At 38.1% G+C, this 13,536-nt stretch overlaps 1 protein-coding gene across 6 annotated transcripts in view; it reads left to right on the plus strand.

Annotated features, from left to right (window-relative positions):
• The window catches only part of ZBTB20 (zinc finger and BTB domain containing 20), a 642,360-nt gene that overhangs the window by 192,617 nt on the left and 436,207 nt on the right, over nucleotides 1-13,536 (plus strand). For all 6 annotated transcript variants that reach the window (XM_042458100.1, XM_042458099.1, XM_042458096.1 and 3 more), the window contains one exon: nucleotides 6,718-6,849. The gene's annotated coding sequence lies outside the window, so the exon portion shown is untranslated. The remainder of the gene's footprint in view (nucleotides 1-6,717; nucleotides 6,850-13,536) is intronic.

Genomic DNA, 13,536 nt, shown 5'->3' on the forward strand with positions numbered 1-13,536 from the left:
AATAAGGGGGAAATATATAAATAAGGGGGAAATGTACATGGGAAAATTAAATCAGGGGGAAATGAACATGGGAAAATTAAATCCAGGGTAAATGTACATGGGAATATTAAATCCAGGGGGAAATATACATGGGAATATTAAATCCAGGGGGAAATACATGGGAATATTAAATCCAGCGGGAAATATACATGGAAATATTAAATCCAGGGGGAAATGTACATGGGAATATTAAATGCAGGGGGAAAGGTACATGGGAAAATTAAATGCAGGAGGAAATGCATATTGGAAATGGCACCTTCCTCCTCCTCCTCCTCCTCCTCATTTTCGGAGCCAAAGGGGTTTAGGAAACGGCACTTTCTTTCCCTTCCCTCTGGGCCAGAGGTCCTCCTCCTCCTCCTCCTCCTCCTCCCCACTTTCTCTTCCTCATTGAGGCTGGCCAATGGCAGAGTGGGGCTAGAAACAGCCCCGCCCCGCCATTTTGCTATTGGCCAGCCCCTGCCAGGCTCCCTCAAGAGAAGGAGCTGCTCTTTGCAAGCCCCGTGCGCGCGTGTCTGAGCTGCCTCCGGCCCTGGAGAAGGAGCGCACAGAGGTGCAGGAAGAGGAGGAGGAGGAGGCTGCCAGCTGGCCCAAAGGCCTTGGCGGCAGCAGCGACAACAGCAGGACCGGGTGAGGGCCGGTCCTGTCTCCTCGCTGGGCCGGATCCGGCCTGCGGGCCGTAGGTTGCCGATGCCTGCGATATACATTGGAAACCACTTGTTTCCATTTGTCTCTAAGCAAGCTGTTTTGATGTTAACAGTGTCTAGAGTCAGTAATTGAATGAGTGAGGGTGAACACATTGAAGTTTAATTGAGGGAAGATAGAAATGTTCATGCTCAGAGCAAAGGCAGATCTGGAAACAAAGATTCATCCCATCCTGGCTGGAGTACACATATTTGAAGACACAGGTTTTCCTGGGGCATACTTTCAGACTCAGCCCCGAGCTTGGATGCCCTTGGATGTTTCAGTGGTGGCCCAGTGTGCATGTTTACCATGTAAATCTGTTCTCCAGCTATACCTGTTCCTGGAGATGTCTGGTCTGACCATGGTGACACATGCCTTGGCTACATCCTATTTGGGTTATTTTAATGCAGTCTGCATACTGCCTTTGGAAAGTGTTCAGAAACTTCAGTGAGTTTAAGGCCAAACAACTCACTGGAGCCTGTTATAAGGAGAACAGAAATGTCTTGATAGAAGAAGTCCACTGGCTATCAATCTGTTTCTGGTCACAGGTCAAAGTTCTAGTTCTAAATGATATAAACTTAAAAAATTTTTTAAAAAATAAATAAATGATGATGCCACATATGACGTTGATGCAGGTTATAGTGGAGTACTGTGTCATATGAACCTGTCCAAGTTTTCAGAACTTCAGAGGAAGGCCTTCTCTTGGTCCTACCACAATCATAGGCACGTTTGGGAAATGTGCAACAGAGGACCTGCTTACAGGCCTTGGAGTTCCTGTCCACAAGAGAATAAACTGTCTTCTTCTCTGTCCTCTTTACACTGGCATGTGAAGACTTTTTGATTCAGACAGGCTTTTGGCCATTACCTGGTTGTACAGAAGGGTATTTTAATGGGTACTGTTGTATTCCTTTTTCTTTCTAGTTCAGTTTATAAATGATTCTAAGCTGTCCCCAAACTTTATAATTGTTATGTCTTAGGAGTTTATCACACGGAGGTCCTTCCATGTGCTAAACATCACACAAGCACCCCCCAAACATAATGCAAGCACCATGGGTGTGATCCCCCATGGTGTTACAAAAGTGGAATCGTGGCTCCCGCTCCATTCCCGTCATGCACTCGTAACCGGGGGAGCCTCCTGGAGGGCTTTTCTTATTAACAGGATAAATTGTTAATAAGAAAAGCGCTCTAGGAGGCTCCCCCGGTTACGAGTGCATGATGGGAATGGAGCAGAGCTGCGATTCCACTTCCGTAGTGCCATGGGAAATAACACCCATGGGGCTTGCATTATGTTTGGGGGGCGCTTGTGTGATGTTTAGCACATGGAAGGACCTCCGTGTGATAAACTCCTTAGTTGAATGTTGCATTAACTTTTGATGTAAACTACCTTGGGCCCTGTAATGGGAGAAAGGTGATCTAATAAATAAATAAATAAGTAAGTAAGTAAATAGACAGTTCATGAGTTCAGACGTCAAGAGCAATATATTAAAACAGAAAATACAGGTTTTAAGAAATAGTTGTGGGGAAAACTGAGGCTTTTAGATAGGCTGGTTTCTATCATGAAGGTTAAAAAGTTTGGTTTCTACCTGAAATAAGTCAGAAGTCTGAGAAGGAGTTTGCTGAACTGCATCTGAAATGACAAACTATAGTTTGGAATTGCTTTACAGAGTAGAATGGTAAGCCATGGTTTGGTTGTGATTTGCAGTTGTGGTTTAGAAAACAGGAGGGCCAAGAACAGTACTATGGTTGAGCAAGTGGTTATACATTCTTGTGCAAGCTTGCACAAAGAGTCATACAATACTGCTTTGTACATTTTTATAAAATGTTTTAGAGCTTTATTAAGGCTTAGGTAAGGGCTTTTAGTTAATATAAAATAAATCTTTGAGTGAGACAAGTAATTTCAAAGTACTGTTTTAAGGCAGGCTGGAAGCTTTTTTTCTCCCAGTTGTGTTCATGTTTATTTTATTTTGATACATTCTTTAAAGATGTCAATTAGTTGTGTTTTTTTCCTTATATGTTTGTTAGCTATAGAAATGTTGTGGTTTTTTTACTCTCTCTCTGTGTGTGTCTCTGTGTTTAAAAACTACTTTCTTGTACAAGTACTCTGAGTGCAGCTCTGCCCCCCCCCAACCAGATTGGCCACTGAATGGCCCAGAAGGGGGCACTGGGTACTTCCAGATGGCTCTGAATGCCAAATACTGTTCCCCATGAGCTCTGTGACTGCAGGTGATGCTTTGGTCACTACTGGTTTCCTCTATCATCTCTGTTTTTAAGCCAGAAATCCTGTATAAGTATTCTGTCAGGGTTTTCCCCTCCAGTTGCATTATATTGGATCTTGGCCATGGCCGACCAACAGTAATGTAGCAGGAAACTGTGGCTTGCCACAGAAGCGTGGGATAAAGAATGCATGATGGGAGGAAGAACGGTAGGAGTGAGTCTCAGGCTTGCTTAGGTAATACCCAATCTTGCTTTGGCTTTACATATGAGACAAGTCAGTGTCTTTGTTTTTGCCATATCTGATATGTTATAAGGGGAGTTTTTGATGTTATTATTTTAGGCTTGTCAGATTATCTTTGCTTTCAAATGCATACATTTTGCCTTTACTTGTACATGTGATTCTTCAAAACCAAATAAATGTAGTAATAAGTTGAATGTAAGTGAAGTCCTGTTGTAAGTACCGCCACTAATTCAACAGAGAAAATTCAATGCACCAACATAAAGCATGGAATGGGGAATGCCTGGCTGTCTTAGTCTCTGCTTAGTACAGAGGAGGACACTAGTTTATCATGTTCTTGGCCTGTCTTAGTGCTTCCCAACCCTGTTGGACAATTTAGCTTATTAGGAATAGGCTGAAGCCTCCAGGATTCCAGCTTGGCCTGATAACCAAACAGATGGGATAGGAGGATTTTAAATGACTAGGAGCTTTCACAAGTTGTATGAAAATGTGGAATATTCTCTAGTTATGCTTAATCAGGAAATGTGTTATATTGGGTTGTTCTCCCAAGAAACCCATTTAGCCTAATGGCATGTTGAAAAACAGTGGGTAGCTGAATAATCGGCACATGATGACGATGTTTTACTTTTTGGCTAATACCAGTAGGTTAAGTGATGTGTAGCCAGTTGCTTATGAGTGGGAGAAAAACCCACCCCAACAATTTTACAGTAATGGTAATTTTTTTTCAGGCTATGGGAGACTCTATTTGTGTGTGTGTATATATATAATATTGCATGTTTTCCTACATTCTTTGGAATATACTGATTTCACACAATCCTATTTTAGTCACAAGTATGAAGATGCTTTTTATTCCCTAAATTCTGGGAGATTGACATTAATGTGAGAATATAACACTATTACTGCCTTCTGTTCGGTGCTGCTGGTTTTTTGTGTGTTTATTTTATTGATTGATTAAACATATGTGTAGATTGCTATTCACCCAAGTTTCAAAGTTTTACAAATTAAAGCTCTCTTTACAAATTAAAATAAGACAACAAAGCCAAAAAACGGAAACAAAAACAAATTTCCCAACAACAACATAGTATATGGCAGAGGTTAAGAAACGACAGGTAAAATCATAATTAATTCCTAATGTTCAACTGCAAGATTTTCTTTTCTTTTCTATTCTATTCTTTGGTCATTTGAGGACAATCAGCAGGGCTGCTACAAAATGATCCCAGTCATGGTGGGGACTTTTCTATCTTTCCCGATAAATGCAATGTAGAAAAAGACATTCTTCAAAGTTCCTGGGGGCTTGGAGGGAAGGATTTGTTTACAATCATGACTCTGTCCATTTAGTCTGAGGGGCTTGGTTCTGGACCACCAGCACCACCCCACAGATGTGGGAAAAACTTGGGAGCTCAAGCTCTTATTAGCTGATTGGTGGTGATGTGACTCACACCACAATTGACTAATATGAGGTGGCGTGATCCATGGGAGCTCCAGTCCATGTAGCCCACTGATATGATGGGCTCACTGTAAAACGCAACTCTTAAATCAGGTCCAGAATCAAACTGGCACCTAGTGCAGATGTTTAAAAGTGAGTGATTTGTAAGAGTATTGTTTCACACCTGTGAAGAAGTGCACTTAGTGAAGAGCTTGAATTGTCTTGAAAAATAGGTTTACTGAGGAGTTTATCACACTAACGAGATTCCATAGGAAAATGGGAGTTAAATAAGATTTAAATTAGAGAAAACCCAGAAATGCCCAAAGTTTATCACACAACGTCACAGTTAACGTGAAATAATATGAAGTTAATCCAAATGCAAAGCAGAGAAAACCGGCAGCTTTTTACTTTCAGAACAACTCGAAAGTAAAAAAGCTGCTTTGCGTTCAGGTTAACTTCGTGTTATTTCACTTGGGTAGTTCCTAATGTGATAAACTCCCTGAATTTGCAAGTTTGGTTCAAATTTGAATGTAGTTTAAATCGTGTTTAACTCCCGTTTCCCTGAGGGATATCTCCTAGTGTGATAAAGGCCATACAGTGCGTAGCAGTAGTTTAGAAGTCACCAAGACATGCAGTAGTCAGATTTCTATTTTCCACCAGTGAGCATGGTTGTTATATTAGCCAAAGCTGATGGAAAGCACTCTGAGTTATAGCTGCACCCTTGGAATCTGTGAACATGCCCAGGTCTAGAAATACCACTGAGCTGTAATATATAATATACAACTGAAGTGAGGTTGATTTGAGACTGATCGTATGTGTGTTTATTCTGATCCAGTCCACTGGCGATTGCAGCCAGCATTCAAGGATTACACTGTCTAAACTGGGTTTGCAAGAAAGAAGAACTAAAGTTGAGTAGCATCAGCACACTCATGACTCCAGAGTCATACGAGTGATAATTTGAACTTTTGGTTTCACACAGATGATATTTTATTCTTGAATCCAAAGACCACAATTTAGATGAGATATACCTTCTTGTAAATGCTGGGATTACTTTATGCTTCACTTCGAAGTCATTCAGTTGCAGCCTTTTGCTTTTTCTTCTCTATGAAATTTTACAAAGAGGTGGTTGTTATACAGCTGGCTTTCATCTTGTCACATAAGGTTACAAGAAGTTAAGCTGCCCAAAATTATTCTGGAAGAATCCCTTCTGTTATGAGCAATTAATTTCCTCCTAACAACTGTGAACGTTAAAGTTAGAACTGTAATTGTATATGGTAACTCGCCTTCTTCTCTTTGTTTTTGTCATGTATTTTTTAATCACTCCTTTCTTCAATGAATGCTCTGTCATTACAATAAAAACATAAAAAGGTAAAATACAACATAAAAAGAATAAAAAAAAATCTAAAACCAAACTATTAAAATATACACATTACAACAAGACAGGAAACTGCTAAAATTAATAACTAAAGGTTAGCAGAAGGAAATCATTTTTTCTGTATGTCCTAAGGCCAGTAAATGGGTTTAGTCCTGTTGTTCCTGGACTGGTTAAGAATAGAGTACAGTGGTACCCCGGGATACGAATGCGCCGGGTTACGAATTTTTCGGGATACGAAAAAATCCCATAGGGATTTATTGCTTCGGCTTACGAAGGTTTCTTCGGGTTACGAAAAAACCGCGGCGCTATTTTCCGCCACCGGAGGGCAGCAGAGAGCTATTTTTCCATTAGCGCCTATGGGAATTCGGCTTACGAAGGTATTTCGGGTTACGAAATTAACCGCGGAACGAATTAATTTCGTAACCCGGGGTACCACTGTATTACTGAAATAACTGTGGAAATTAAAAATGTTGATTACTGATTTTGACAACTGAACTTATAGGTGGCCTTCTCTAAAATTCTGTTACATCTTCTAGTCCCACTTCATCATTCCAGTGGCATTTCTGCCATGAGATTTTCAGGAATAATTGTGGAATTGCTAATCTTAAAAGAGTAGAAAGTGGTAGAAATGGGAAAATGAACAAATTCATGTTTGAGTTCTCTCTCTCTGTCTCTCCCTGTTGCTCTTAAATGAAAAGCTTTATTTATGTGCAGCTCCAAATGTGTTTCTTTCTTATTTTCTAGGGAACTAGACAGCTTAACACCCCTGTTGCTTCCTGCTTCTGCTGTGACAACAATCCACCCTTGTATTTACAAGTAGAGCTCAACCCTGAAGCTCATCCTACCCTATCTTGTTGATTCCCATTTGGCCACGTGGTAAGCTTGTATTTGCTCTATATATTACTGTAAGGTAAAGTCCTCATAGCTTTGGTATGCCCTCAATCATAATGTTGTGCAGGGAAATCAATATACTTCTTGCCCATCTAAAATCGCTCAATCATTTCCCACTTCTCATAGTAAGAAAAGGATGGCTGTACTGAATTAGCATTGAAGTTGAGCTTCTGCATATATTTTTATACAAATAAAGTATGAACTAAAATGTGTGACAGAATTAAATTCATCAGATCTAATAAAAGAAATAGAGGAAGGCAAAGAAAGCTTGGACTTTAAATCCCATTAACCAGGCCAAAGAGAAAATGTGTTAAAAGGAAGCTGCACTGTATCTTTTCGTATTGTCTGTTGGAATAATCTTTTTCACCCTTTAAGTGGAGTGTTTAAAAATCCTGGTATTTCTGAAACAAAAAGAATACACAGCCACTGAGCTAGCTGGTTTTTATACCTTCCTTTTCTGAGTATTGTCCTTCAGTACAATACAGAGCCATTTCTTTGTTCTCAGAAGCAAGCAGTTAAATTGTATGTAAATGTATGCAAATTAGATGCTGTCTAATAAAGAGAGTCATTAGATGGAAAAAATATTTAGTTTGGCAAAAGAAGAGAAAAGAAGGGAAAAGAAAGCAGGTGTATTTTGGAAGAGATAAATGTACGATTGCTAAAAGCCCTCTAACTTCGGATGAGGATTTCTAAAAAAGGTTATTTAAATTTCTTGTAGGAGGTTTATTCCTTTGTTCTTCCATTTTCTGTCTCTCTGTGTAAAATTATACACACATAGTTGTAATATAAATGTGACATTTATGTAAAATCCAGTATAGGTCTTTGACAGGCTATGCCCTATTTCAGCGTGTCCATATGAATATATATATATATATATACACACACACACACACACACACACACACACACATATACACATATACATATGCATATATATATATACTTATACTCATAAGTACCTGTATACAAAATAAAACTGTGTAATGTATGGTAAAGTACCTTCAATTATTTTGCATCTATTTTGCCCATTAAATTATCCGATTTGAATCAGAAGTCTGATGTTCTGCTGCTTGTTGAAACTATACAAAGCATGGGGGCTGAGATTTGAGTTCCCAGCACCAGGGTTCTTCATTTGTCATGGCAATTGGCCCTAGATGAAAGCAGTCGCCACCACTGGTGCTGATGCTTCTGTAAAATGAGACAACCACCAGCTTCTTGTATGCGATTATAAGACGTTGTGCAAGTCCAAATTTCTGACATCAGCACATCCTTACTCCAGTTAGGAATTGTAGCAAAACCATTTCTCCTTTGTTATGGACAAGCTTTGGGGCATCCCCCACTTGGATGGCATAGGATGTCATGGCACTTGTTTTAACATATGCTTCCTTTCTCCAGAACTACAAAAAAGGAAAGGGTTGGCCTGTAGATTAAGTATCCTGTGCCTCTGATCTGCCACAAATTCTGTAAAGGGACTGTAGCTCAGTAGAAAACATGCTTTACGTGCTGAACTTCCCAGGTTCAGTCTCTGGGATTTCCAGATAAAGAATCTGATAACAAGGGTTACTCAGACCTTTCCTTAATATTCTGGTGCCACGTGCAAGAGTAACAATTCTGGGCTAGTGGGGCATATAGTCTAACCTGGTGTTAACTTACTGTGTTTTAATTTATTTCTTCTTTTTACCATTGATTTTAAGGTATTGAAATGTCCTCCTTGAAATCTTATTCCTAATGCTGTGGGTTTGTTTTTTCTTTTCAGATGGGTACCAAGCATTAGACTGGACCCAGAAAAACATGATTATAAAACTCAATTTATAATTTCCTTTTTGGTGAAAAAGATTTTAAGACAATAGACATTTAATTCCATCCTATTTAACATAAACAATATTTGGGGGGTTAACTGTTAGAATTTTCTTTTCTGTCTGAATCCTCCTGCTTGTTATCCTGTTAGTTGTTTCTCTTAACCTAACCTTTGTATTAGTTCAGGATAAAACAGATTATACTTTCAACAGAGGAACCTTTTTTGTCTGTGTATGTTGAAGTTATATTTTTAAAAATGTTTTCAATCAGACGTGCACATTTTCTGTTAGCTGTTAACTTGTTGCCATGGCAGTACTGTTGCAATGTATGCACGTAGACATATATGTGTTTAAAATACATGTATATTAAAATAGTGTTTTTAAAATATTTACACATGTAGCTCAGGAATTGGCCTAATTCCCAGAATTACTGGAACTACCTTCCCCAGGAACATTTGGACTTGAATAATCTCTCTAACAGCACTTACCCACCCACCGCCAAGCAACATAACAGTTTGAAGAACTGGCGCTTCAATCAATACTTGACTTCTTTTCTCACAGTGCTGGGGTTCTTTGGAACTGTTATATATTTTGTTTAATTACCTTAAAACACACTCTTTGCTAATAGCTTTTTTCTTAGATTTAGGAGTAGATTACTCCAGTGTGGAGGGGAAAAATAAAAGATATATTTGATAATAGCTGGCGTTTAGTATTGTAGCTACTGATTTTTAACCTAGAGGTGTGGATCCATAACTCCTCTGTATTCATTCAGTAAGAGTCTTTGTCACAGCATTGTTCATGGGTGGGAGAGGGGTGCAAATGTCATGCTCTTTGTGCCTTTATTGGAAGATGAAGGGACCTGTTCTGCCTGACCTGGCAACTGGCTCTTAAGGTTGGGCTGGAGTAGAGGTTGGGCCAGGGGACATTACTTAGTTATGCATGGGGAAGTAAGTACCCAGTGTAGAATATTGATGAATGTTGAACCAATCTAGCCAAAATTATAAGATGTCTAATAGATACTGAAGCTTCAATCAAGTCTGAAGTCTAGGACAGTAGGCAGCTGTAGGAAAACTACATGTCACGATAATTGTCAAGCCATTGGTTTGTTTTTCTTAGAAGTCTTCTCCCAAGAGTACAGCAAGTAGGGTAATCTATGACAGTCTGGCTCCCAGGACAAATTTACCTTCAGAGTGAAAACCACTTTTGATGTTATACTGCTGAAAAGGGTGCAAGAAACTATAATGTCTAGGGCTATCTATTCCTTCATAATTCTGCAGTTTGTTAAAGAAATCTTTTGTAACTCCCCTGGATATGACATTAAACAAGTTCCTATAAGAGATAAGAGAAAGATGTATTCCACACAAAGAGTAACAGGAAGTGACTGCTTTGAGTAGGCAGAGCTTTTTTTATTTATGGCATGTATGAACTTATGTGAAATTGGTAAACAAATTCACATTAGTAATATTGCAGGAGGGCTAATATTAAGAGCATTTGAGATTTTATCTATTTGCATAACTAGTCTTCAACAATTCATAAGAAATTTTCATTCCAGAATTCACCATTTCTTGGGTGACTGCCATTTTACTGAAACTGTTTTCAGTATTGGTAAATAGAGAGTTTTGAAATTCTTGCCCTCTAAAATAGCTTTTGAAGAATGAATGATTCTACACTAAACTAAGCCTGGTGCTAGCAAATTAGCTGTCGGACTAGCAGCTTTTGATATTACCTAGTTATTGTTGTTGTTGCTGTTATTTCTTTTTAATTATGCAAAGTGCTAATCAGTTTGATTATGCACAGTGCTAATCAGGTTAATTATGCAGAGTGCTAATCAGTTGTTCTCTAAGCACATGGGGAGTGCAGAGGTGCTGATGGTGAATAGTACTGCTACATGGGGGTAGTCACGGCAGTCGTTTTCTATTAAGAAAGAAGAGCAAGTGAGATGGTGCAGAGAATTTTTACCTCTTAAAATTAGTAAATGAGGAGACACAAATTCCACAGGGATGGTTAATTCTGTTTAAAATAGAATAGAATCTGTATTTTCAGATTGTTTAATGTTATTGAATAAATGTAGTTAGGTTTGCCCTTAATCAAGACAAAGAACATAGAAATATACAAGCAGTTATGACTTTCCTGAAAGTTATTTGTTATGATGTATGTGTAAGTCCTCTATTTTCAATGGGCTCTATATTTCTCTATATTTGTCCACTGGTTTTCTGTTTTGTTCATTGCCTAGTCAAGGTTTTTCAGCAAGTAGGCCAGCTTTCTTTAGAACAATACTTGTGGTTGGTGTTTCATGGTGGAATAGCGAGAGATCTATGGTTGAAAATGATAGAAAGTCAAGTGATAGATGAACCTTGAGAACAATTGTTTGAAGTAATTAAAGTTACTTTTTTTTTGTATGAATACTGCAGATGCTGCATATGTATAAGTACAGAAATTTTAGTCAAAAAACTGACCCAAGAAACCTTCCCCACGAGTCAATATATGTACTGTACTTTAACTCTTTGTCAAAAAAGGGAAACTATTCACTTCTCTGAGTAGTAACAAAATGCAAGAGCATACCTGCAGGATTTTTGTAAGTTCTGTGGCATCATTTTTCTTTGATACACCTTTTACATCCTTTGTTACATGCCTCTAATTTTAACCTTTGACTTATCCATGGGTCATATCAAAATCCATACTTTTGGTTTAAAAAAATGCCCTTGAGTTATACATGAGATTGACTTATAGTAGAGTATATATAATAGTCCTTCTATGAGTAAAACCTTGTACTTTCTTCTTATAGTAACCTGTGGTTTGTAATCAAGTCCTTCTCAAATATTTGGGAATCAGTAAAATAAATTGGTAGCCAAGACTTTTTGAAGTACTAATGGAGGCTCAAATGTTAATAAATCAGTGAATCCACTCCATGCTTTAGTCCAGTGCAGAATTCTGTGTCCAAACTATGTTTGACACCTTGGATAGTTTCCTTAACATTCAGACTCTGAGTGAATTCACCATGCCACCTAAAATTTGAACAGCAAGCTCCAACTCCAAACGAACATCTTGAGAAGAAGCAGCAGAAAGACATACCCTCTTTTAAGAAAATGTTAAGAATTATACCTTCAGGTCTTTGGCCACTTATAATAGCTGTCTCAAAATAACAACAACAACATTCTCAAAGATGTACTTCTGTTAGTCTGCTGCAGCTAAAATAAAGGCTTGTGAAACCTCTGACACTAAGAAATTTATTATGGCATAAGGTTTTATGGAGTATGGTAAGCATGCAAAAAGTTTAGGAATGTGAAGCCTTTAAACTAATTTGGGAACTCATGCAATATTTTGGCTAGCAGATCAGTAAAGTTACAATATAAGTGGAAATTAGTATTCAGCACATTTTACTTTTTTCAATGATAACAAGAAAAAACTGTTGCAGATTGTATTAAATGACATTTCCCTAAATTTACACTGTAATCCTACAGTAAACATGTCTGCTTATATGGAAGTCCTGCTGACTTCACAGGGACTTAGTCTCAAGTAAGTGTGTAGCTTTCATGTTATCCGTTGTAATAAATGTATGCTGAAATTTATAGTTTCTTATTTGGATCTAAGGAATTTGGTGATACCTTTGTCATTAAAAGGCTCAGATGCGAAGAATGGGCAAAAAGTACCTAAATCTTATTGAAATCTTATGTAATTTACTTCAATGAATGAAGTCAGCTAGAATCATAGAATCATAGAGTTGGAAGAGACCACAAGGGCCATCCAGCCCACCCCCTGCCATTCAGGAACTCACAATCCAAGTACCCCAACAGATGGTCATCCTGCCTCTGTTTAAAAACCTCCATAGACTCCACCACACTCCATCCCACTGTTGAACAGCTCTTAATGCCAGGAAGTTAGTGTGCATTGCACTGTTTTGCTGTGACTGTAAAAGCTCGGCTTTTTAAAATTAAAAAAGAATCAGCTTTTATAGATTTGTTATTCAACAAGGAGGAAGTAAAACTCACAGAGGAAAAGCAACATTAGGAGATCGTATTTCAAAAAGAAAGTGAATGTTGCATCTCCTGCTGAAATCCTTGAAGTTGTATTCTGTTTCTTTCTTCTTTATATGACCATGATAGTTGGGATGTTAGTGATGAAATCAGTGGGGGCTGCACATCTCAGGAATATTCCCTACTCCTAGATTTTCTGGTTTAAATTAAGAAGAATATCTTTATCCCATTTCCTCTTGGCAGGAACATGTTTAGGTGCTTTTTGAGCCAATTGCTCACCAACCATAAACCTGCTCCTGCTTTCTTGCATTTTGGGCAGTGACTACAAAGACTTTATCCAATTAAATGTAGTTAGTAAATCCCTTACAATGTTAGCTTATATTTGTATTGATCAGGGGCTTCTGATACCAAACCTTGCCACCCTAAAATCTATGTGTATGGGCCTGTCATTTTTAAATTATTATTATTACTACAGATCTAATTGTTGAATCGGATTTTTTCCCCATTGGGTCTGGTATATTTTCTTAAAAGATAACCTTCTTGAAGAACCTATAAAGTCCCATAATTACCTAGTTGAGTGCTGCATAAGAAGATTCTTTCATTACAGTCTGATGAACTGCATTCTACAATAGTTTAGTTTTAGATTATTGCTTTTCTTATAATGCAGCTTATCGTTCAGTCCTATATAAGGAGCATCTCAATTCTAGCAACTGTCTCAACATCAATTATCCAACTAAATTGGTACCATACTTAGCACAAATGTATTTTTCACTCTGTTACTTAAAGCAGTGCAGAGAGAACATATTGAGGATCCTGCTGTAGATAATGCAACTAAAATATGCCTATTTTCTAAGATTTAAAGTCTCCTTTTTGTGAGGTATACTTCATTCTGCATAACTCAT

The sequence above is a fragment of the Sceloporus undulatus genome, chromosome 3, assembly GCF_019175285.1.
Source record: "Sceloporus undulatus isolate JIND9_A2432 ecotype Alabama chromosome 3, SceUnd_v1.1, whole genome shotgun sequence".
Classification (NCBI taxonomy): Eukaryota; Metazoa; Chordata; class Lepidosauria; order Squamata; family Phrynosomatidae; genus Sceloporus; species Sceloporus undulatus.